The following is a 26,868-nucleotide window of genomic DNA, read 5'->3' as shown; positions in this document are numbered from 1 at the left end:
TTCAGCATGGTTTCAGCCACGTTTCTCCTATATGTCAGGCATTGTATTAGGCGTTGCAGGCTATAAAATGAATAAGTCATACACTTTTTCTAAGGTAGTCAACGTTTAGATGCAACATAGATACATGAAGACCTAATTATAATACAGAGTAAGAAATGCAACAGTAGCAGAAAATACAAGAGAAAAATTCAAACCCAGTCATAGGTTCTGGGAATATGAAGGTACCAAAGACACTACCATGGCCCCTGAGAGGCTTTCATTCTAAAAGTGTAAAAATAAATAAATAAATTGAAGGCAGAGACAGGCTTTTGGAGGCAAAGCGACTAATTAGGAAACCACTATAGTCATTCAGTAATAAATTAAGACATATGAGAAATGTAAGAAAACACGAAGAAAAGTGGGGATTTTCACACTTAAGGGGCAAGTAGAAGAAAAGTCCATATAGGAGGCTGAAGGAGGTAGGAGTAAAATTTTACGGTAGTCTCAGGAGAACATTTGAAACAGTTGGGTCAAATGCAGCTGAGAAGTCGAGTAAAATAAAAGCAGAGGCAATAGCCTTGGTGTTTGGTGACTTGGGGAAGGCAGTTTCACTGAAATGGATGGCAGGAGCCAGACTGTAAGCAGGTTGAGACTTAACTGGGATGCGAGATGATGGAGACATGGAGTATTTCCCCAGAAGCTTAGTTGTGAAGGGAATGAGTGGGTTAGGGCAGGAATTAAAGAAGCAAAGGATCCCTTTTGTAGGAAATAGAAAACCGTGAGCATATTTAGATAATTAGGAGGGTGAGCAGACAGGGAATGAAGGCACGGCTGTTGGCAAAAACATCCTAAACATTTAGGAGTTGCAAAATTAGACACAAACCCAGGGGGTGGATGGCCTCTGATCGGAGGAGGGCGACTTTTTTTAAGTTGAAGGAAATGATTGGTACCTGTAGACAGTATGGGCAGGGAGGTGGGATCTCCCCATTTCTTCACGAGGCTGGAAGGTGTCATTGTAGAACCTTCTATTACATTCCTGGACCCGGGAAGTTCCCGGGTCTTGGTCTGCAGTTGACAGTTTGCTTCCTAGGTATGATTCAGGATCCATCCCTTCCTCTCTGCCAAAAGGAGAAAGGCATTTCTGTGTTTACCGTTTCCTGAGTTTGTTTTTTTTTCTATTGGTTATTGAAGGGTTTCTCTCTTTTGCTAACGATGTGGTATGCAATAGATCCTCAGAACAATGAACAAGTCAATTGCAAATGAAGTAACTGATGGATGTCATAAGGTCACAAAAGTTTCTGTAGTTACAAAGTAAAAATAAATCAAAGTAATATTTTAAATCTTCAATAGGCCTCCTTTTCTGTTTCTGATTAATGATTGTCATATCAACATACAAGGAAAAAATGTTTATGAAGCTGACATGTATTTTAGCACATTGTATGTTGATGTCTTATTTCTATTACTAACTTTGAACCCTTAAAAAGGGATACAGTTTGAAGCTTGTAAAAAATTTTTCATTTGTACTTTGGGCTCTCACATGATGTTAACAAGTGAATCCCCTGAAAGACTGGTAAGACTGAGGGGTTTTTAGTCCTTTGCTGTTATTCTGGAAAAAGAGTCTATCTTCCGTATGGAGGGAAACTTCTGGTTTGATTAACACTGTAAATAATTATGAGACAAAATCGAGATATGAAAAATTGCCCACACAGGCTCTTCTATTGAGTAAGATCTCACTTATTAAAAATCAAAGTTGAAAGTTTAACAGGCTCATTATGGTTCAGAAATCCCCTGGGACATTTTAACCTTTTAAAATCTTTTTTGGATGTTCAGTTTGCCCAAAGGGCTTACTCTCTCTGTCATATCTCCACTCTACCCTGCTTGGGCACTGATTTGGGGAAGTGTCACTCTTACTACACCAAGAGGTCAGATACCCAAGGTTAGATACCACCCAAAGTCAGATAGTTTAAGGGCTTTCTTTGGAGAGAGGGACGAATAGGAAGTGGGGGGTGAAGGGGTTGGGAAGAGCAGCCCAGGTGAGAAGCATGAATTCAACAAAGCATTCAGGATGGTTTGCCACTTCTGTGAGCAACACAGGAAACAGCAGGCTGGTCCCACTTCCTAGCATACCAAAGGGGGCAGCAGCACATCTGTAAAGTGCTTTGTAAATTTCTATAATTTCTGTTTCCACTCTCATTCCCTGGCTGGTAATTTCAACAGTGCCCCCAAATGTTGACACAATCCAACAGATAACTATGCTGAAGTTTGGTCTTCGGCTGCCTGAAATCATTTCCATTAGCTCTTTAGATAAAGCTGCGTTTTTGATATTCCTCATTAACCCCACACACATCTGGCCCTCAGCATCACTGGGCACAGCAGCCCTGTCCTTTGAAACTAAACCTAAGCATCCTTAGGCTGCTAGTCTGCCCTCCTCAGAAGAGTCCACTTAGTCCGTGGCTCTTCCAACAAACTGGAGGCTGGGATGCTGAGAAAACGAAACCAAGATGGAGCAAAGTAAGTGGCAGATTGATGTAGTCTAGGGGCACCTGGAAAGAAGAGCTGCTGCCACCTGCTGTACTGCCTGGGGTTCCTTCTTCCTGCTGTTCACGTGTCCCAATGAAAACCTGCGGGAGATAAGAGAGCAGACGGACTGCCAGCCCATCCCTCCCAACGCCCTCCCCAATACAAACACATCAACTTTCCACTTGCAGTGACCTGCTCTCCAGGGTGACCTAACAGCTGTTTGGGTTTTGTCACTAAAAGAAAACAAATTATGGAATGTACTGCTTTACAGGCTAATGAAATGGCTGAGCCAGCACAAGGGTTACGAGAAGGTTTGTGAATTAGGAGAATAATGATATTCAGTTTCTGACCTCCTGGCATGCAGCGGCATTTATCAGGAGGTGCATGTGACTGGTTAAGACACAGAGCCCCAGCATGAAGGAAACAGCTGCTCGCAGAGTGCTCTGGCACTTGGCCTCTGAACAGGCAGGGTGCTGATGTGAGGAATACCGCGCCCAACCGCCCCAGTAAGTAACTGGAGAACTTTCTTCTGTGTGCGTGTGCGTGTGCGTGGTGTGTGTGTGTGTGTGCGTGCGTGCGTGTGCACACGTGTTTTGCAAGCCACTGACAATTTTTAATTTTTATTTCCTTCTGGCACTAAAGGAGGTATTTTATTTGTTCCTGTTCCTAATAACCATTTGTCTTTTTACTGATTTTTTTTTTTTTTTAGAAACTGTTCTTTTCAGCAATGTTGTTTTCTAACTTTAAGGATTAGTGAGGCATATTGCTTGATTCCTATCTAGGAAACAGCGAGTTTATTTCCTGGTATTCGGAATTTTTATGGTCCATGGTGTTTAGGTTCAAAGCCAAGATTCAGGTTACGAAGTAGAGACTATTGAAGTGAGTTGATGACTAGATTTGATTTTAGTCAGTTTTATCACTGAAACTTTTTTTCTTTTAACCATTGAAAATGTTTTTTGAGAAATAGCTTGTGAATCAATTGTAGGTCTGACTGGACCATTCCTAGTCAATTTTGAAGACTGTCTCATTTAACTATGTGTAAAAATCTGCAATACAGAAAGCTAACAAAATATTTAGATTAGCAATTATATTTAGATTTTAGGCATGCTTTCTAATTCTTTGAAAGATATACTTTATAATTCTTTTCTTCTCATCTTCATTACTTTACAGCTTTTCTAACTCACTTTCATCACTTTACAGCTAACATTTTTAGTTGTCCCTGGTCTTCCTTCTTTTAGATACGGGAAAGCTCATGTTTTTATGATGGGCAGAGTCTTCCTTCCTTGTTTATGACCTGGATCATGAAAGTGTTGTCTGAAGCCAATTATCAGCTCTAGGGTGTGTGTGTGGGGGGGTGTCCTGGCATCCAAAACTGAGAGGACTTGTTCTTTCTTTGGTTCATTCGGCAGTCATGGAGCTTTCTCTTGGGAAAGCAGCGAAGCAGGCACAACCCTGGAACAAAGCTGTTGTTCACAGGCTTTTGTCCTTCCATGGTTGTCACCAGACAGAATGTTTAAGAAGAAAGGAAAAGGGGAAAGGGAGAGGGCAGAGCCCTGCATCAATGATGTGAACCTCTGAAAGCTACAGGCCTCTGAATCAGACCAATGGGGGCAGGTAACCAAACAAGTTCGTTTTTCTGGACTGCCTGGACATTAAAGAGGGGGGCAGAGAGTGGTGTTTTGATTTGAATTCTGGCCAAACAGTTATTTTGCTTGTGAGAAACCCAGGGCACCCTGAAGTGTGCTTGTTTCCCCAAGTGACTGACAGATGGTCACACAGGCTCAAGCTGTACAGTTTGCTTGCAATTTCTGCCTGCTACACAGAGGGAGCACTGCTCTCCCTGCACCCCTGCCACCTCTCCTCGTATATGGAGGATGGATTGAAAATGACACGCTGGTTCTATCCAAGTTTCCCTCAGCATGGTTGGTCTTGAGTTGCCACATCAGCCAAAGATCTGGGATGGAAGCAGATTCAGATGCCTGGCTAGTCTGGCATTGGGAGGTTTTTCTCCTTCTTTCCCTTAAAATGTAGGATTCACAAAACCTAGAATGTCCAATGAGAAAATAATATTTGCAACTCTTGTTCCCCTTTATGCCAGTTGGGTGAGGTCCTTGGGTCAGCCTGTGGCCACGTGGCCAGTGAGTTCCCTGTCTGACTGCAGGGCACCGGCTGCCCAAGGGGCCATTCTTTAGGGAGTTTGCTTCTGGTATAGTTAGTTTCCCTTTTTCTGAAGGCTGATAGTGGAAAGGAACTCTCAGGTGAAATTGTGTCTCCAGAATCAGAGTCACACACCATAAAACCGAGAGGGTCTTAATGGCAATCTGAGTATCCTTTGAATTATAAAGAGTGTTGCATTTTTGAAAGCCCACAGATTATTTTGAAAAACCCAATGATATCTTGACTTTCAAAATATTAATATCAGAATAACAGAGATAATTATTTTACATGCAGATAGTATGTCCATAGAACCAAAGCTCTTAATTCTAGGATAGGAATTATAGAACATGCAACTTAATACCTTCATTTCAAAGATGAGGAAGTTGTAGAACATTTTTCTGGGTCCCAGTGCTAGTGAGTGGTAGAGCTTGAAAAGAGCTCAAGGCTTCTGCTACTACTACCATCATAATATTAACACTAATAGTTATAACTTACACTTATTGTGCACTTTGCCAAATGATGTGCTGTACAAGTGTATTTATATTCATATAATCCTCACAGCAAGTCTATGTGCTTTATATAATTATCACAGTTTTATAGCTAGAGAAACTGAAGTTCAGAGACTGTAGCCACTCAGCTATACATGACACAGGCAGAAGTGACACCGAGATCAGACTCCAGAACCTGCACACATTAAACAAATAAAAGTGGAGCTCATATGCTAATCTCACACATTGAAGCTTAAAAGCTCATGAAATGCAAATGAGACTATTTCAGCACAATACAATTAGACACACAATGTGTGTTACGGCCCTTTCGAACCCTCCATGGCAGGAAGGGTGAGGTTTCCCCTTGGGACAGTCCAAGCCCAGGCTATGTAGCAGCACTGACCGGCAGCGTGTTTTTCTCCGGTGAGAGTAGTTCACTGATGGCCCTCACATTGGTCAGAACAGCAATTGAGAGCTTTTTTATTTCCCAAGAATGCACTGCTCTCGCTGCCCCTGCTGGCCTTTGCCTCGTTTTTTCCTGTCACTCCTTTCCTTTGGAGGACAGCCACTCCACCCATGCCCCACCCCAAACAGCTGGCTTAGTGGTGATAACACTAGTGTCAGTCCTGTTCATTGTGTGACTCAACCTGGAAGGTTGGTTGTCCAAAGAGGTTGTTGTTGTTTAGGACTTAGAAGCCATGCAATCCTTCCCTCTCTTTGCTCCGTTTGTTCCTGGCTGTGAGAGAGGGTCGCTGGCCAGGGGACTGGGGGTGGGGAGCGGGGGAGAGGAGAGATGTGCTTTTCTCTGCTGACTGGGAGGCTACCTGCACCTGCATTTTTCTGGGTGCACACTCCTCCCCCCACCTGCCCCATAGCTGAAGACTGACCTTCTCACTTGTGGGCCATGAACCTGTGGCTTGCCTGGGTCATCAACCAGAGACAGAGCCCTGAGAAAAACCTACTTCTCAAACTCTTCTAAAAATTTAATTTAACTCTCTGTATTCCTCCATGTGGTTAAATGTCAAAATGAGGGCTGGCGATGAGAAAGAGCACTGAGTAAGTAGCAGAAGGGTCTTTTGGTTAATCAGGAGGAAAGTTTAGTAAGCAGAGCATTCAGGCATGTCTTTGAGAAAGTCTTCAATGTTTTTTCAAGGCTGTTATAACAAGATTACACATTTTGAAGACCAAGCTCTTTGTAAAAAGAAGAAGGAATTTTTCATCTACTTCTCACCTGCCTGTTGCTTCTAAACCTAAGCCCAATTCAAGAGCAGCCAGCAATACAGTCTGCTAACCCAAAGCCACTGGAAATTACCTCCAATTCTTAGCAATTGGTGTGCTGCGGTGGGTGTTACGTGGGGACTCGTGAGATGGATTCAGAATCGCAGCAGGATCCACAAGTCATACTCCAGACCTGGTTTGAAGTAAAATAAAGTGATTATTTTCGTGGGATCTTTTATAAGGAAACAAATTTTGTGATGCAGTGCTTGTTTTATTTATTTATTTATTTTTGCCAGCTTGTGTTCCAAAGAACCTGTTCCCAAAGAGTTAACTCCCTTGGGTCTCACTTTCTCTTTGTACTGGTTGCTCATGCGCCCCCGCTGGAGTTGTTTAGCTGTTTGTGTGTCACATTCCCATTGTTTTATGGATTTGAAAGTTTGGGTTTCTTGCTTTCAAATGATCACAGTAGGGTACCTCTGGAGTCTGCGGTGTGTATCTGAGTTCGCTGTGCTTTCATCTTTTTTGAGCCCATCAACTCTATCGAGAAGACAAACTCCTGCATTTTAATGGAACTCTTCCAGTATTAGACACTTTTTTGCACGTTGCCACAATCCTATGAAAGAGAGGAGACACTGTTACCATTGTTTACAGTGAGGAAACTGAGAATGAGAGAAAGTGAGTGACTTATCCATGGTCATGGGACCAAGCCCAACTAAATCCCCAGTTTTCAGACGCTGGATAATATCCATGGAATTGTTCTTTGTGATCATAGGGCTATGATTTGTGTTATCTTCTCATGGGTGAAAGGTAAATGGATGATTGATTCATGATGTGCCATCTCACACATGTCAATGATGATGTTTCCAAAGCCTTTGGATATTTGGCTTCAGAAACAGGGTCAGCTTAGTTACAGACACAATAATATTTGCTTTGGTAATATTTGTGAAGGAACGTAGTGGTCATTTTCCTACCCTGCAGACCCAATGTGGTTAAGTTGGAGTCATATCGACCTTGGCATGATGTAATATTCAGCTTTTAGAAGGGATCTTGTTGTTTTTTGAGATTAAAAAGTATAGTCTGATGTCCACTATGCACTCCCCTTACCCAACAAAACCATCAGCATTCTTGGAAGTTCTGCCTGGTTTAGTACCCTTATTCCCATGGGAAAATAGTGTACTCTGACCACCAGGAAGAGAGTCCCTGCCACCATTTCCCTCTGCAAAGTTATCTGCCCACAACTGAGAGAGTCTTAGCTTGCTAGACTAGTTGAGAATCTTCACTACTAGTCAATTTTCTGTTATAGCAATCCAGTCCATTGTATAACAGCATAATCAGTACATTGGCAAGGTCCTAAAAATGACAGGGTGTGTTGCCTGATGATTTTACAGTGCAGCTGCACGTTATGATGGCTAGGGCTTAGAGGCAGAGGATGGGCGAAACAAGTGAACAGCTTTATGACAATAACAGCTATTATGTTTTTTCTTTCTAAAGTAGCTTTTTAAAAATATGCGTGTGAAAAATATCCTTCTTCAAATTTAAAAACTCCTGAATAATATTTAATTCATAAAATGACTCAAAGAGCATTTTTCCTTAGTGATTACAGTGTAATAATCAGAACTTTCTGCGCCTGTCAAAGAAAAAGAAAAGAAAAGAAAAAGATGAAATAGTGGGTTAAAGGCTTACCTTCCTGTGTTATAGTCTGTGGAACCTGAAGTAATATAAACTTAATGCCCCTATTGTAAGTGGAAAATTCAACTCAATATATGAATGACTTACACTGCAAATATCCCAACATCTTTTAGGTTTCTCTGTGATCAAACTGGTAATTTTGTTTTCTGAAGGCTTCTCTATTTGCCAGTTGCTGCCCTATCTTTGCACTTCACTTAGTGTTGGTTTAGGTGAACCTGTCCCTACCTCACAAAATGTTCCAAGACCCTTGCATAGATCATTATGCCATTGGCTTACTTTAGTATTATAAGCGTACTCAGAGTTTCGTCTTTGAATGTGTTCCAGGTACAATGTTTGATCGAGAACTAGTAAGGAGGGAAAATATCAATAACATGGAAAGATTAAGTTCATAGTTAATTACAGAATTTCATTTTAGTCACCACTTTGCTGATGCTTAATTGTTGCAAAAGTCACAGACAAGTAACTACATTGGAATGTGTCTAAGTGATTTTAATCGCTTCTCTTTTCCCCCTCTGAGGTATTTGTGGCAGAGACTTTAGCAATTGATGAGCTGGCTAAATGGAAGGAGAACTCAGGCAAAGGGTCCATCAATCAGCCATGGAATCAGACTCCATAGTTTTTAAAAACAGAAAAGAAAAAGGGACAATTTAGTCACTCCTCTGATTTGTTTTGAGAAAGTAATATTTTTCCTTTCATCCAACAACTCAAAATGGACTGAACCAAGTTTCCTTAGAGTCTTTTACTTAAGTTCACTTTGGGAATGTTCCACCTAGGGATTCCTTTTTAGGAATTGACACACTGTAAAACCACCCTGGTTTTGCAGAACTCTTTAGACCTAGGATCAAGGAGCTAGGAAGGACTAATGTTGTCTTCCAGCCACACTAACAACTTGCCCTGTAACTATGAAGAATGAACGTTCCCAAATCTCTAGTTAATATAGATTTCTGGAGCTCATAAACTATGCAAGAATTTAAAACAGTCTTAAAATAGAAGAACTGAGTATAATTTCCATATTTGGTTCTAGAAAACTAATACCATGAGTTCAATTTGACTAAACTTTGGATTCTGCTCCACTTAACAGTTCTGCTTTTTAGAAGCAGATAGAATTTCATTTGTGCATGGAATGACTGCCATTCAAAATCCTATAAGTTGACAGAATATTTTAGAGATCACTATTTTTTTATGGCTAGGACAGAGCTCAATCTGAATGGTGGTGCTCGAGATTTCTCTGTGGTCTCTTTCTGTCCCCGGTCACATCACTCTGATTTTAAGATGAATCTGTCTCTTTCTATTTTCCTTCTGTAGTAGGCATTTAAACTGAATCTGCTGCTGGGAGAGGAAAGAAACTGGTGTTTATTTTTACAACACTCAGAGGCAGACACTACTGTGACACTTACAGAAGAAAAACTAAATTTCAGGGAGAATGAGGGCCTTGCCCAAGGTCACAAGGCAGTGAGTAGTAAAGCCAGAATTCTGGCCCTGGTCTTCATAGAAGCAAAGTGCATGCCTTTTCTATTCTATCACACTGTCTATATCATTACGTTTATGTTAAAAACTGATGCTCACTATGGAAAAGGCAGCCATTCTGTGGAGTCCGGATTCTGCTGTTCTTGTCATGCCCAATGCATAGCGATATCCATTAGAAGCATGCTGCAAGACAAAGAAACATACTAGGAATCTGGATTCAAGATTGGATTCTGCAGTATCATCCTGTTTCCATTGTTGAGGTGTTCCGTCAACTGTGGTGCTCTGTACACTGGCCAGGGCACCCCTGCAGAGCTAAGCCTCTGGCAACACTCAAAAATTACTATACTGTCTCAGATGATGACAGGTATAAAAAAGATCATGACTCTAGGACCTGGCTGATTAACCAGCAGTGACAGTTTGCTTTACATTATGTTTGGTTTTTACAAGAAATGACACAATATTGGCACCAAGATGGCAATTACATTCACTCCACGAATTGATTCTTGGGGCCATAGTTACAAGTAGATAGAAGGGCTGAGCAGAACTTGAAGCAGGACCAGTGGAACATATTTCACCTTATTTTATTTCTCCATGTTTTAGAAGAAATACCTTCAAACTCTTTGGAAGATGCAAGAACTTTGATTGAATTAAGCCACTGATGGTGTTATTGTGTAAGAATTAAGGCTTTATCTTTTTAGCTACAAGAATGACTGAGTAGCATGCATAGCATGTCATTTTATGACATGCATAAAATTCTGCAACTATTTGGAATACTGTCTCACATCAAGTTTGTGGAAGAGGCTAAGATATTTGAAAAATGGTTTAGCGTTGTAATCCTCATATTTGGAAACTTCACTCAACCAGAAGTTATCAAAACCTCACTAAGTACATTCTAGTTTATGGGACCTCTTACATGGAAGTCAGAATTCACATTTGGGTGACAAAAGTAAAAGAAAAATCCAAACTATATTTTCCTATGATTCATTTGGCAAGTATTTTTAAACATATGCTTTGCACTGCATATTGCACAAACATAAATAATGGCACAGACTTTACAGGACATTACCACTTAGTTAAGCACATTGATATTTAAAAAATTATTACGTCAAACATCTTACAAATATTTTTCTATAAAAGAGGTTTGTACAGTGTTCTATAGATGTCTGGGGAAAGGAGATGACTATATTACGGTGAGTCAGGGAAGGTTCCTTAGGGTTGGTGACATTTGAACTGGGTATAAAAGGATAAGTAGTCATTGTTCAAGAAGAAAAAACTATATTTTGAAAGATTCCTTTCCAGAAGTAACATGTAACTTGGTAGAGCTGAATCATAGGGTACATGTTGGAGGAGGAACTGGATAAAAGGCTCAAAGATAAGGTAGTTCCAGATGGTTAAGGGTATTGTTTGCCCTTCTGAAGCATTTAGATATTTTTGAGAACAATTTAAAGTTAAAAAATATTTTTATTATAGAAAATTTCCAACATACACAAAAGTAGGTAAAATTATATAATGAGACCCCATGAGTTCATTACCTGACCTTAACAATTTTCAATAGCCAATCTTGTTTCATTTATATCCCCACCCATGTTCTCTCTGTCCCATATTAGTTTTGAAACAAATGCCAGACATTTCATCATTCTACCTGTAAATATTTTAGTATACATTTCTAAAAGATAAGTTCTCTTTTGAAAAATCCATAGTACCATTAATAAATGTAAAATAATTAACAATAGTTCTTAAAGATTATTGAAGCTTGTCAAGTAAAGGAGTGATATGAATATATTTGCATTTTGGAAAGAAAACTCTGGAGGCAATGAGGAAGACAGGTTGGAGAGAAAAAATGCCAAAGACCAATAGACGACTCCAGAGATGAATATGAATCAAGCCAGTGGTGAGGATGGAAGAATTTTCAGAATGTTTAAAAAGTAAAGTTGGTAGTTCTTGAGAGCAATTGGATATGCAGATGAAGGAGAGGAGGGAGTTGAGAAAATTTTAACTTGTGTTAAACTTGTGTTAACTTGGAGATTTTAAACTTGTGTGGTCAGCATATGAATATGCCAATAACTGATGTAGTGTAGGGATTCCGTGAAAAGAAATTTAGCCTGATTCTTCATTAGCCAGAGACTATTGGAAACAAATCCAAAAATATTTTCTTATTACCCTCAAACAAAACTTTGAGACTTGGACTATTTGGAGTAAGTTTGATTGCTCCACCTTAAGAAAGTCATTAGCAAAAATTGGAAAACATCCAGAGAATAGCATCTAAAATTCTCCAGGGTAGAAAGGAGCCACTTGGACAGACTCATAACTGACACCTCTTTGGTTTACATATGACTGATAGTTATAAAATCATAAAGGCTAATGAACGTGACTTATTCACCAAATCCCCAAACACTAAAAGTTTGAAAGATGTAAATTTAAAATGATGACAGGACCCAACAGATAAAAGTCCAGGACCAGATGGCTTTGCAGGTGAATTCTATCAAAAATTTAAAGAGGAGTTAACACCTATCCCTCTCAAACTATTCCAAAAAATTGCAGAGGAAGGAATACTTCAGATTCATTCTATGAGGCCAGATTCATCGTGATACCAAAACCAGACAAAGATACCACACACACACATACAAAATTACAGGCCAGTATCACTGATGAACACAGATGCAAAAATCTTCAACAAAATATTAGCAAACCGAATCCAACAATACATTAAAAGGATCATATACCACAATCAAGTGGGATTTATCCTAGGGATGCAAGGGTTCTTCAATATCTACAAATCAATCAATGTGATATACCACATTAACAAATTGAAGAATGAAAACCATATAATCATCTCTATAGATGAAGAAAAACCTTTTGACAAATTTCAACATTCATTTATGATTAAAAAAAACTCTCCTGAAAGTGGGCATAGAAGGAACATACCTCAATAAAGGTCATCTAAACACCCATATATAACACATCTCAGCTAACATCATATTCCACAGTGAAAAGCTGAAAGCAATTCCTCTAAGATCAGGAACAAGACAAGGATGCCCACTCCAGCCAATTTTATTCAACATAGTATTGGAAATCCTAGCCATAGCATTCAGACAAGAAAAAGAAATAAAAGGAATCCAAATTGGAAAGGAAAAAGTAAAACTGTCACTGTTTGCAGATGACATGATACCATACATAGAAAATCTAATGATGCCACCAGAAAGCTACAAGAGCTCATCAATGAATTCGGTAAAGTTGCAGGATACAAAATTAATATACAGAAATCTGTTGCATTTCTATACAATAACAACAAGCTATCAGAAAGAAAAATTAAGGAAACAATTCCATTTAGCATCACATCAAAAAGAATAAAATACCTAGAATAAACCTACCTAAGGAGGTAAAAGACCTGCACTTGGAATACTATAAGACATGTCTGAAGGAAATCAAAGATGACACAAACAGATGGAAAGATATACAGTGTTCTTGTATTGGAAGAATTAATATTGTTAAAATGACATTATTATCCAAGGCAATATACAGGTTCAGTTCAATCCCTATCAAAATACCAATGGCACTTTTTTACAGAACTACAACAAATAATTTAAAAATTTGTATGGAAACACAAAAGACTATTGGTGGGAATGTAAACTGGTACAGCCATTGTGGAAAACAGTATGGAGGTTTCTCAAAAAATTAAAAATAGAACTACCTTATGACCCAGAAATTCTACTCCTGGGTATATATCAAAAAAACACCCCAAAAACACTAATTAGAAAAGATACATGCACCCCAATGTGCATAGCAGCATTATTTACAATTGTCAAGATATGGAAGCAACCTAAGTATCCATCAATAGATGAATGGATAGAGAAGATGTGGTATGTGTGTGTGTGTATGTATATGCATATATATAGTGGAACATTACTCAGCCATAAAGAGGAATGAAATTTTGCCATTTTGCAGCAACACAGATGGACTTGGAGGATATTATGCTAAGTGAAATAAGTCAGACAGATAAAGATATGATATCACTTATACGTGGAATCTAAAAAATACAACAAACTAGTGAATATAACAAAAAAGGAGCAGACTCAGAGATATAGAAAACAAACTAGTGGTTACCAATGGGGAGAGAGAAGCTGGGAGGGGCAATATAAGGGTAGGGGATTAACAGGTATAAACTATTATGTATAAAATAAGCTACAAGGATATATTGTACAACATGGGGAATAAAGCCAATATTTTTAATAACTATAAATAGAGTATAACCTTTAAAAAATTGTGATTCACTACATTGTACACCTGTGACATATAATATTATACACCAACTATACTTCAATTTAAAAAAGATTAGTTGACTGTAAAAAACATAAAAATAAGATATAAAATAATGGAAGGAATTTTTCACACTTTATGATGAAAATGTTCAAACAAGAAGTTGAAAGAATTGTATAGTGAATATCCATCTACTGCCAATTCAATTTTACCATTAATAATTTACTATGTTTGCTTTTTCACATATCTATGCATTTATTCATTCCTCTATCCATCCATTGGTCCATATTTTTTTTCAGTATTAGTTGTAGACAGCAGTACACTCCATTCCTCAACATTGCATCATACATATCATTAACTGGAGTTCAATATTTGTTTATGCAGAATTTATATTTTACACGAGAGATTAAATTTATACATTTGTTTTGCCAAAAGGAAAGGCTGTGATTCAAGAAAGATTAACAAAATTCATGGCTGCTTGTTACTGGGTCATTTATGAAAACGAAAAGCTGTTTGAGAACCTCTTGATCCTCAAAAGTTGTTGCCATATGGAGCAGACACACCCTCCCACAAAACAGCCTTTGAGGCCCTGTCAAGTATTGACTTGGCCAAACTACCTGCCTCTCAGTAAATGTTAATTGGATTTGAATGTGAAAAAAATGAGACCCAGAAGCATAAGCTATTTGCCAGTAAGTGATAGAGCTGGTAGGAGAATAAATCACCTCTAATAGTTTCACATTGAGCATCACTCCCTGCCTGGAACAACTCTGCAGAGTAACAAGGGAACAGAGTGGATGATTTATAAGTAAAAACTGTAATACAGGCAATGCATTCTATACAGAATCATCCTGAGATTATTCAAGGGGAGCCAGTATTTGGACAATGGGAAAGGAAGTGAACTGTTCTCGCAAAATAGGATTCTTTATTCACATATTGAAAAAAAAAACCTCTGTTCATAAATATTTATCATCTGATATCATCCAAAAGGGATTAAAACAGCTTATGATAAACAGCAAAAATAAAATAAAATGAAACTCCAAATAATTAACATAGGAATAAAACAAGCATCAAAATATGCCAGTTAGTAGAGTGAGGAACAAGTTTAGACTTAGAAAGCTTTGAAATGTTGTAAATTGAATCAAATTCTGCCATGTTAAATCTTGCCAGTTGGTTCAAGAATTGAAACTCAAGCTGAGATGATGTCTAGAAGATGTGTTTGTTCAAATGTTTGTTGTTGCTGAAGATATCTAAGATTCATTTGAAAACTGAAAAATTCAAATAGTCAGACATTTGTCTACACAAAAAGCAGATATTCTGATACTAGAAAAAAATTTTAAGTGTTTGATTGACTTTTTCAGTTTCCATTTTGATGTTATGACATCTGTCTATATCAATGGTTCCTAACTAGGAGCAGTTTTACCCTCCACGGGACATTGGGCGATGTCTGCCGGTTTAGGGCTGTCCCTATTGGGGGTGGGAGTGGAATGCTCCTGGCACCTCGTGGGTAGAGGCCAAAGATGCTGCTAAACATCCTACAATGCACAGGCTGGACCCCTGCAGCAAAGAATTATCTAGCTGAGGTATCAATCGTACCAAATTTGAGAAACCCTGATCCATATGAGTCAGTTACAAATCTTACTCTAACATGCCTTCAAAAAACTTCAGATTATTTACAGACGACATTTCTTCTCCGTAACTGCTGTTGAACAGTAAGTAGTGACAACCTAATACTCTTAATGAAATGCTACTGCATCATCACCAGGGCAAAAATAAGACGTAAAATGACTAGTCATTCAGAATAAGGTTCACGAAAAGCCAAGCTGAGTGGTTCACAACACAAGCTGACAGCACTCTTTGGTGTGCAAGAGCATCAAATGTTGTCTGGCAAGAATACAGATATTTAACTAACAGTATTTTTACTGTTAGTTGTTAATAGTACAACAGCAGTATTCCAAGGAATTAGGGCCACATTGTTTACTGGAGCAGGAAAAAGGATCATTAGATCCTAAGTCATGGGACGGTTCATCCTGGGACATCTCCCTCTGGGACTTGGGGAGTTCATTTCTCTCTTCATTTTCTCCTTTTCAAAAACTCAGGAAGGAGATCTGAGGGTATTGGAAGCAGGTAGATTAGATAAACTCCTGCTGCCAACCTGATGATTATATGCCTCTGATTGATGTTATTCTCCTTCCTCTTACCCTTACCAATCGTATATACTCTACCTGTGTTTGCAACCATGTTCTCCTTCTTTCTTCATTCTTGTTACAACTGGCACCCATGCCCTCATCTTCAATTATCTCTTCCTCCTTCTGAATCTTTAACGTCTTCCTCTCTACTAGATCATCCCCATCAGCATCCCGGTATGTTCCAGCAACTCTCATCTTATAAAAAAACCCCTGATCCCCACATCATCTGCCAATTTCTCTTCATTCTAATCCTAGACAAACTCAATAAACTCACATTCTACACATGCTGTCTTTGTTTCTTTATCCTCCATTCACTCTTCAACTTACACTAACGTGACTTCTGCCAACAGCTCCGCTAAAGCTGCTCTTGTCAGGGTTACCAGTGATCTCCTTGTAGCAAAAATTTTAAAGCAGATAGTTTTCCATCTTTCTCCTATTTGACCTCTCAGTAGCATTCAACATAGTTGGTTGTTTTAACTTCCACGAGTATGTTCTTCTCTTGGCCTCATGGCACAAAATGATTTAAGTTTTCCTTCTACCCCTCTGACAACTGCTCCTTAAGATGCTTTGCTGCTTTGCCTCTTCTCTCTGACCTTTAGATGTTGGAATGCCTGAGGCTTAAGCCTGGACTCTTTCGTCCTTTCTCTTTATACTTTCTTCCTAAGGAATCTGAACCATTCTTATGGCTTTAAATGCTATTCACATGGGGTTAACTCCCAATTTTAAATTCCATCTCAGAACTTTTCTTGGAGCTCCATATTTGTATAAATAATAGCTTCTTGAGACCTGCACACAGGAGTTTCACAGGCGTGTTAACATTAAGGCATCTTAAGCATTGGATTTCTTCCAGTATACCCACTCTCTCCGTCCAGTCAACCTTCTCCAACTTGGCAAATGTAATTATGATCCAGCCAGGTTTTCAAGCCTTTCTTTCCCTCACATCTTTCTCTAAATTAATCTCCGAGTTTTGGCTCTTGGCTTAAGTATTATCTTTTCAAAGAGATCTTTACTTATCACTCACCTAGAATAATCCCTCTTATTCTCTAGTTTACCATCTGGTTTGGATTTTCATTCATAGCTTTTATAAAAATTTGTAATGATATGCCAACTTGTCTATTTGTGTGATGTTGGTTTCCCTTGGTAAATTGTACAGTCCACTGGACAGGGACCTGATCTGTTTTATTCACCACTGGATACCCTGGCCCTAGCATAATGTCTGGAAGGTAGAGGTATGTGCTCAGTTGATATTTGTTGAAACAATAAAGGACCCGGGATTGGGATACTGAACATAAAACAGACTCTTTTTTTTTTTTTTTTTCCTGAGAAGGTAAGAATCAGGTCCTTTGCTGTTAGAATTATATTTTTAATTATATTAAAAGGTAGCATTTAAACATCACCCAGAGGGGGGAAAAAAAGAGAAAAAAACAAGTTATTTAATAAATGCCTGTTGATTGATGGATAGATTAACCAATTGAATATTTACTTAATTCCTTTAATTCCCATTTAGTTATAACATAGAAATAATACTATTAATTCTCTTTTCCAGAATTATTTTATAGGGCAAAGTTAGATTATTGCCCTTTAATCTCCTTTGAAGAAAGACATTAAACACACACAAAGTCCCATTTGAGATGGTGCAGAGATTACACATACTATCAATTTCTTTAGTCTGAGAACTGCGCTGCACTAATGTCTGAACTCCTGTGGTTTGTGAGCCAACAAAATGTCATCAGTCTAAATCGTTATACGCCCTATTTGAAAGGACACCATTTGACAGTGTTTTTGTGGAGTGGCTAGAATTATCATTGTCGATGCAGCCTCAGAGCACTCCTCTCGGCTGCCCTGCCCTGTGGGAAGTGTCTTATGAAGCTGGTGGACCACACAGAACAGTGCCTACCCCCCACTTCCCTGGCTGATGGCGTCTGACCAAGGTACTGAAGGGTAATGGAGGTGAATGAAGTGGTATGAAGGAAGCAACTTCACAGGGAGGAGTAGGGGTAGTATTTCTAGACCTTGACAGGGACATAGATGCCTCTGCAAAAAGGAAACCTTATGTTTTTTAATTGGATATTAAGTCTAAGGTGGCTCATGGACTCTTGGGAGGGTGTGAAAATTTCTGTATCTCAAATTTTTGTGACTCTAAAAAGCTGGTGGTGAGAATCAGGGAATAATGTTGTGTTTCCTCTCCTTCTGCATTAGGCAACTTTATCTGTTTTAAGATATAAAAAAATGACATCAGATGGTGCAACCTCAGGGAATACGGATTTTCCTGTGTCTTCTGAAATCCTCTAGGGCAATCATTCTCTGTGTGTTTGAGCAGTGGTTCTTTAACTTTTATTGATCACAGGCCCCTTTGAGACCCTCTCTCCAGAAAGAAGTTCATGGGCACAAAAAAAAATTCTGCATATGATATCAGGCGTTTTACAAATCTCTGATTCTTGGTTAAAAGCCTTGGTATGGACTGAATTGTGTGCTCCCAAATTCATATGTTAAAGCTTTAACTCTCAATGTAACTGTATTTGGAGATAGGGCCTATTAAGGAGGTAATTAAGGTTAAATGAATCCTTAGGCATGGGGGCCTAATCCAATAGGGCTGTGCCCTTATAGGAAGAGACACCAGAGCTCTTGCTCTCCACCATGTGAGGACACAGCAAGAAGGCTGAAAGCCAGGAAGAGAGTCTCACCAGGTACTGAATTGGCAGCACCTTGATCTTGAACTTCCTAGCTTCTAGAACTATGAGAAATTTCTATTAAGCCACCCAGTCTGTGATATCTTGTCATAGCAGTAGGAGCAAACTAATACAAGCCTCTATCCTAGAAACTGCTCTTCCCCTCAAAGTAGCAATGTTTATGGTCACTGATTCCTGAAGGAGTGGAGCTGGGGAAAGGGCTCCCCAGTGAGCAAACTCTGCGTGTGGGAGAACTGCCCTGAGGGGTGTGTGGGAGCCTGGAAGCACAGGGACAAGATCAGCTGGCAGCACCAGGCCTGGCTCTCTGTCTGCCCTGGGCTTCATGAGTCCACACTACAGAGCAAAGTATGAAGGCCATGCAGAAGGATGATGTGCTCTTATGCTGGGCTTGGACATTTTCTATAGGTTCTCCTTCATTTCACTGGGCAGTTTGTCCATCTGAGCCCAGAAAGCTCCTTGAATTTCTTTCAAATATTTAATAAGAGGCAGGTTCCCCCTGAATACAAAAATCCCTTTTTGTAAAGTAGAGAAATCCTTTCCCCCGGAGTTAAGATTGGAGCCACCTGAGCCAAAAACAAATTGCTGGGAATGTGGGAAGTATTTGCTCCATCATTATCCCTCTTGAAAAAGCTGCTGCTGTCTGATGTGAATGGAATTTGAGGACAAGGACAATGAGAGCTGCAATTCGTAGACTATTTGGTCCCCAACCTGGGAGAGCAGGAACAGAGTCTCAAAGCCCGTAGCGGTGTTGAAGAAGCGAGTTTAGACTGGGGGAGTGGAGCATGTGCAGCTCTTTTCTAGAAGACTTAAAAAGAGAAGTCAAAGTTTGAGTGACCAAAGGTAACCAAGAAAATATGTGGGGTTCCACGTGATAAGAGTAAATGACTGGACAGGGTTTAGGATCCAAGCATCAGAGCCAGAGAGCCAGATGTGCCAAGATGAATTTTGAGTTCCAAGGCTCTACCTTCTCATTTCACCTTCACTACACGTCTTTACTCATCTCAGAGGTACCCAGAACTGCTTCTGATGCCCAGCATCCACCAACCAGGGATTTAAAACCTCCGTTATCATTTTAGACCCCTGAATACAAAAATTATTTTGACGAAGGGAGATGATTAGGTTGGAATAGTTTTTGCAAAATCAGAGAGTCAAATTCCCTTGAAATCAGCCTGGTGAACAGAAATTCCACATCATCAGTGCTGATTCATTTCTCCATATCTAAATGGCAAAAGAGCTGCTTCGTATCAGAAAACTCACACTTTCTTAAGCAGATGGATTAGTTCAAAATCAGCCTCTGAAACATGCACTTTTTATGTCCCAGGGACCCCACCCAGTATGAGCCTGGATTCTATGGAAGCTCTACTGTGATGGCATATTTTCCTTTCTCCCATTAACTCACTGTTTAAACTTGGGCAGATTATGTTATCTTTTTGGTCCTGGGCTTCTCCTTTATAAAGTGAGGCTGTTAACCAGATAAACAAAAGGTCCCCTTGAAAAGTGGAAAAACATCTCTCTGTCTCTCCTGTACCACAAGCTGTTTTTCTATTAGAACTACAGAGTTTCTCTGAATAGACAAAAAAAGCTCCATCAGAAGACTTGAATGAGCAAAATGATGAAATCAGGTGTTTAGAGGCTAATCCTTGCAGCTGCACTGACTAGTAAATAACCCTCCCCTGATTGCTGGTTTCTTTCTTTACAATCATAAACAACAACAAAGGAAGAATACCAGCTCAACTTGTGTAGTCCCTAGTCATCCAACTGACTCATTGTCTAAGTGCTGGAAATGATCTTGGGAATTATCCACAGGAAATTATCCTGAGAAGTCCATAGTACCTCTGAGTTACTTGAATCTGACAGGGAGGAATAAGCTGTCACTAATTGTAGTCAACAAATCCAAAGCAGCAGAGAGAGGAAGTGGGAGAGAGTGAAACTAGATACTTACTGTAGTGTGAGGAATCTGAAAATGTATTTGCCTCTAAGCATGAGTAGGTACATATTTGTTGTATAGCTATCCCAGCATACATTCTATTTTCCCATAATCTTTCCAGAATCTACAAAGTAAAGTGTTGAGAGGGCATTGGCACCAAGTCCCATGCTCTTTGGGAATCGTTAGTGAACATCTGTTTTGTTGATTATGAGAACTTTTCTTTCTTTTTTCTTTTGGCTGTGCTGTGCAACTTGCAGGATCTTAGTTCCCCGACCAGGGATGGAGCCAGGGCCCCCTGCAGTGGAAGCATGGAGTGCTAACCACTGGACCACCAGGGAATTCCCCAAGAACTTTTCTGTAAAAGAAAAACATAGAAATCTATGGAAATTGCAAAAGTTGGAGGTCATCTTGACATTTTAAACATATTGTAAGTGGAAATAAATAAGAATTTATTAGCCTGATCAGCCTTGACAAATGCTATAGAAATCCCCAAACTTACTTTCTTGCTTGGGCAAGGGTTTGTCTTGAAGTTTGAACCTACTCTTTTAATGGAAATAGGTCAGAAGGCATAGTAGTGGGCTTGTGACTCTTCCTTGTCTAATCCAAAAATAGGAACATTGTGAAGAGTCCTCCTTAGCATCTGTGATGTCAGGGGGCAGCCTGGTGGGCCTGAGGTAGAGGCTTGCAAAGGCAAATGTTTGCAGGGCCAAGAAGATACCGGAATAAGTGATGTGGATTAGGGATAAAAAGAATTCTCTTTGGGACAAGTGATATTTCACTTTCCTCTTAAATGTACTAAAAAAGAAAAGGCACATAGTGGGATGATAAATGGCCATGACACTTGGCCTCAGATTGGGGAGACAATAGAGGGTAGTGGAGACTTTGGGGAACTGGGAGGCAGTTGCTACTCAGTTCCAAACACATGTTGCCTCGTGAGAATGCAGCCCTAAAGCCGGTAGATCTGATGTTTCCACAAGAATCTAGAAAACTGGATTGTTTCAAGTGGAAGTCTGGGTTTGTACATTTTTGCAACTTTTGTGAGAGCCAATCCTGTGTGAGCCTAACAAAAAAGTACATCTATGAGTTAGATCTCTGTTTAGGAGGTCACTATTTTATAACCTGCAGATGCTGAGTGAGGAAGAACTTGTTAACATACACCTTCTTCACTTTGGAGAAAAAGCTAACACTTGTGGTTTATTATTTGTATGTCTTTAAGTAGGCTTTCTCAGATAAAGGGAAAAATGCAAAAGAGAAGGGCATTTGAGAACAGTGTTTATAATGTGTATACAGCCACTAATACTTTCATATCTAATTGCTGTAACATCAGAGCTAGAGTCCTTGGGTTATTACAGAAATCATGATTTTGTGTTAAGACCCACAAGCATATCTATGTGGGATGTTGCTGATGTCAAGCATGACATCTGTTCAGTCACCTTGGTGTGAATATGGTTCTCAATAAACAAAACCCCAAAAAACTCATTGGAAAGACTCAGGTTGTTCCATATTATAATGAAGAGATGGAGGTTTGGATACATTATAAAACAGATGTTTGGCACTTTATAGACAACACATTATTGAATTTAAAACTCCTTATCCAAAATCAAAATTAGATTTTAGGAAAGAACCTATAATTACTGAAAAACAGAAACACTTTTACAAAACCTGGACTCCCTTCACATTACTTTAGATGCATGAAGGTACTATATTTTGGTCTTGAGCCTTCTTTGATTTTTCAGTGAGATACTGCTTCAGATATTCCAGTACTTTTTGCTAGTCATTGATGTTTTTATGGTGGGTTTTTGCCTTTATCTCCCAAACCAAGTTTTACTACATTATTATGGAGTGGTAAGTAAATGATTGATTTAAACATTTTCTTTTGTATTTTTCTGTTTTTAAAATGCCATTACTAATTTGTGTTGCATTTAGTAGTGAGGAAGTATCTTTTTACCAAGTTCTTGGTGAATACCTTCAAGTTTTAAGTGATTAATAGTTAAAGAGGGTCTAAGGTAAATAAATAAATACATGTCCAATCTCCTGGACTAGAAATTAGAAGCAATTGTTGAAAAGAAGTCACTGAAGATAAGATATTGTGGTGAGATAAAGATTGGCAAGGGTATAAAACTGTGTGAACATGTAGACTTGTGAAATCCCCACAAATTACCACAGAAGCCGATGAGGTTCTTGTTCTAATTTTAGCACACAGCTCGGTTTCACTTACTATTTCAACTCTTCAACATCTTTCTTGTGACAAGTAGATCCATCAGCAAAACTTCTGGTGGAAATGTTTTTGTGTAATACCCACTCTCAAGAATTGTTTTTCAGGATATTATTAAGCTGACATTTATTTCCATTCTGCAGAGGAATGAATGCAGTGTCAGGACTGGGATCCCATTCATGACTCATTGGTACACACGAGATACTGCTGGCATTTCTATATGTATTTACTGAACTCTCCTGGTCTCTTTGAGGGCATGTATGTGTCTTTATATCCCCTTAAGTACATATCTTATGTGCTTGATAAATATTTCTTTAAAAATATAGACTGTAACTGACAATAAAAATATAATAGGTTGGGTTGTATGTCTAGAGACAACTAGGTCTATCCTTCCAAAATAATGAATATTAGAGTAGGTAGCTGATTACAGAATCTTCATTTAAAAAATTTTGGGGACTAAGCCACAGTTGGTAGAAATGGAATTTAAACTAGTTCTCATTTCATTACTCAAATTTCCGGCCTATGCTTCCTTTCCCCCTTTTTTTCTTTCTCTCTCTCCCTTTCTCTTTTTCTTTCTTCCTTCCTTCTTCTCTCCCTCCTCCCCTCCTTCCTTCCCTCTCTTCTTTCTTTCCTTCCTTCCTCTCTCCTTATCACTCTCTCTCTTGCAAAATGTGTATATATAGGTAAGATATATGTGACTTATGAGTTTGAGAGAGATGACATATATAGGAATCATTTTATCCCATAAGTTGAAGGCAGTTTTTGGTTACTTGCCAGGAAAATAATAAAAGTAGCTAACATTTATGAGAATATACTATGTGCCAGTGAATAAGCACTTTAATTGTATTAACCCATTTAATTCTCATAACAACCCTCCAACAGAGATACCGCTATTATCCTACGATATAGAGAAAGATACAGAGTTTGCTAAAGGGCACAAAGCTAGAAAGCACAAGAGTTGAATTAGATCCCAATTGTCTGGCTCTAGAATCCAGGCTCTTAACCATTAAACTATACTCAGAAATCATTAAATTAGTAAAATGTGTGAAGCCTACACAGACCCACAGGAAAAGGCTACATTGGATTACATCACATAGACCATCACAGAGGCCTTTTTAATTAATTTTTATGGGAGTATGGTTGCTTTACAATGTTGGTTAATTTCTTGCTGTACAGCACAGTGAATCAGTCATACATATACATATATCCACTCTTTTTAAGATTTTGTTCCCGTTTTGGTCACCACAAAGCATTGAGTAGAGTTCCCTGTGCTATACAGTAGGTTCTCATTAGTTATCCATTTTACACAGAGTAGTGTATATATGTCAGTCCCAGTCTCCCAATTCATCCCACCAGAGGCTTTTAGTTCTGATCTTTAGAACATGGTAGTCTCTCTCCCTCTCTCTCCATGTTTGTTGAGTAAGTAAATAAACACATAGGTACTTTAAGTCCAGTTTTAAGACCTCACCATTCTGTTGGCATTCCTGCTTTTCCACACCTATCTGCTTTTTTCAGTGTCATTTTCTTTGCAACGTTTTCTTTTCAGTGCTCTTTTCTCTGCTCAGTGCAACCTCACTCATGCTTCAAGGCACAGCTCAATTCTGTGAGTCAGAACTTGTTTTTACTTCTCTCATGACTCTTTCATAATGCCCTGTGTCATAATTTCTGTTCATGTGTGTCGCCTCTTTAGACCCTAAGGTCTCTGAGATCAAAATCTGTACCTGATATATACTTGTACCTCTGCCATGGTGTTATTCGCACTGTCTGACACAGAAATAAGTATTTATTAAATAGATGAGAAAATGACTGGAAGAAGTATTTGGTGTATTTTTATTCTCTCTAACATAAATCTGTGCTACAACAAATCTGGAGGCATGTCTTGAAATTCCATTATGGACATGTTAATATAAAAGAAGTAAATTCATTCAATAATCAAAAGAAAAAGTTTGAGAAAAGAATAAGGTTAAAGATGAAAACTGGAGAAGAAACAAGTTTGAAGACCATGTTGGAAGAATAAGATGGCAGAGAAAGATAACCATATAAAGATAACAGACATACTTCGGTGTTGGGGGCTAGAAAGACAAGAGACAGGGTCTAGTTCTTAAGAACTGTCTCTGGGGAGACAGGACCATTCAGTAACATAAATCATACAAAGCCTAAAGGAAGTCAATACGTTGAGTGCAAAAGTCTGCCTGGAAGAATTGGGAGGGAGGAGGAGAATTCAAGTAGGCATTTGAGAAGTGAGTATGTGATTGCCATGCAGACATACTTGGGGGAGGAGAGGCATTCTAAAAAAAAAGAAAGAATATGTGCAAAGCATGATGTCTTAGTTCAGCCTTCTATAACAACAGTATCATAGAATGGGTGGCTTAAAAAACAAACCACCTTCATGAGTTAATTACCTCCCAAAGACCCCGTCTCCAAATAACATCACATTGGGGATTAGGGTTTCAACATATGAATATGGGGGGGACTCAAACATTCAGTCCCTATCACATGGGCACTATAAAAAAGAAGTTCATTTTACAGCAAAAGGTAAAGCGAGGGTGAAGAAAGAAGAGTGAGGGTATGGGTGGACAGAGTGAGGGTCATTCGTGAAAGGCTTTGTATGCCAAGCAAAGACTTTAGATTGAGTCGATAGGGGATGGTGAAGAATTTTGGATAGGGAAGTTATGTGATCAATCTGATAATTTGGAAAGACTGATTTGGCACCAATAGAGAGGAGAGATAAACAGGAGGTAAGAGTCAATCTGGAAGCCTGACAACTAAGCATTGCAGTGGGCCAGGGGAAAGGTAAGGACAGCTTAAACCCAGGAGTGGCAGTGGAGAGGAAAAGAAGTGGAGGTATATGAGAAACTCTCCACGGACAGATAATCAGACTTGGACATGGAGGGATGATGAAAGAAGGCATCAGAAAATCTAGGGTGAGTCCCAAGTTTCTGGCATGGAATATTGGGAGAAAGTTTGAGCCATAAACCAAGGAAGGAAATATAGGAGATATAGTAGTTTAGGAAAATGAAGAGGGCATATTTTTTAATTAATTAAAAATTAATTGGTATAACTCACATACCATTAGAATCTACATTTTTAAAGTGTATAGTTCAGTGATTTTGAGTATATTAACAAGGTTGTACAACTATCACAACCCAATTCCAGAACATTTTCATCACCCCCAAAAAGAAACCCTGAACTCTTTGCAGTCACTCCCTATTCCTCCTTTCCCTCAGCCCCTGGCAACTGCTAGTTTACTTTCTGTCTCTACCTATTGGATTTACCTATTCTGGACATTTCATATAAATGGAATTTACAGTGTATGGCCTTTTGTGTCTGACTTTCTTAGCATAACTTTTAGAAGGTTTATCCTTATTAAAACATGTGTCAGTACTTCATTTCTTTCTATGGCTAAATAATATTCCATTGTATAGATATACCTCATTTTGTTTTTCCATTGATCAGTTCATGGACATTTGGGTTGTTTCTACTTTTGGGCTATTATGAATATCAATGCTATGAATATTCGCATACAAGTTTTTTGTGGACATAAGTTTTCAATTCTCTTGGGTATATACCTAGGAGTGAATTTTCTTGACCATACGGTAACTCTATGTTTAAGATTTGAGGAACAGCCAAACTGTTTCCCAAAGTGGCCGTCTCATTTTACATTTCCAATAGCAATGCATGATGGTAAGATATGAAAACTTACCCAAAAGTTAAGTAAAACTCATCCAAAGTCACTCATTAGTAAAGAGCAGAGCTCAAACATGCCTCTCTGCAGAGCCCACTCTGTCCTCTACAGCACACCACACAGCTGGAGTCCAACACAGAGGTGGTGGTTGAATCTGTGGTTGTGGATGAGTTTACATGGAGGGTCTGAGGCAAAAGGAAAAGGCGTAGAGACCTGCGAGCCCTCAGCAGTAGGAGAAAGATCTGCATATCAGACTGGAAACGTGTGACCTGAGGCACAGGAGGAAAATGAGGGAAGAGAAGATGCCAGGAAAACCATCCAAGGGGAGAATTTTAGGCAGGGTGTGGTCAAGAGGTAACACATGGCTGCTGAGGCTTAATCTAACTTCTG

General features: G+C 39.0%; 1 protein-coding gene across 1 annotated transcript in view; it reads left to right on the top strand.

Moving 5' to 3' along the window:
- RASGRP3 (RAS guanyl releasing protein 3) overlaps window positions 1-26,868 on the top strand; it is a 103,757-nt gene that overhangs the window by 24,792 nt on the left and 52,097 nt on the right. The window contains exon 2 of the mRNA XM_060309587.2: window positions 2,771-3,005. The gene's annotated coding sequence lies outside the window, so the exon portion shown is untranslated. The remainder of the gene's footprint in view (window positions 1-2,770; window positions 3,006-26,868) is intronic.

The sequence above is a fragment of the Globicephala melas genome, chromosome 12 (assembly GCF_963455315.2).
Source record: "Globicephala melas chromosome 12, mGloMel1.2, whole genome shotgun sequence".
NCBI classification, from domain to species: Eukaryota; Metazoa; Chordata; class Mammalia; order Artiodactyla; family Delphinidae; genus Globicephala; species Globicephala melas.
This window is presented reverse-complemented; position numbering and strand designations above follow the sequence as displayed.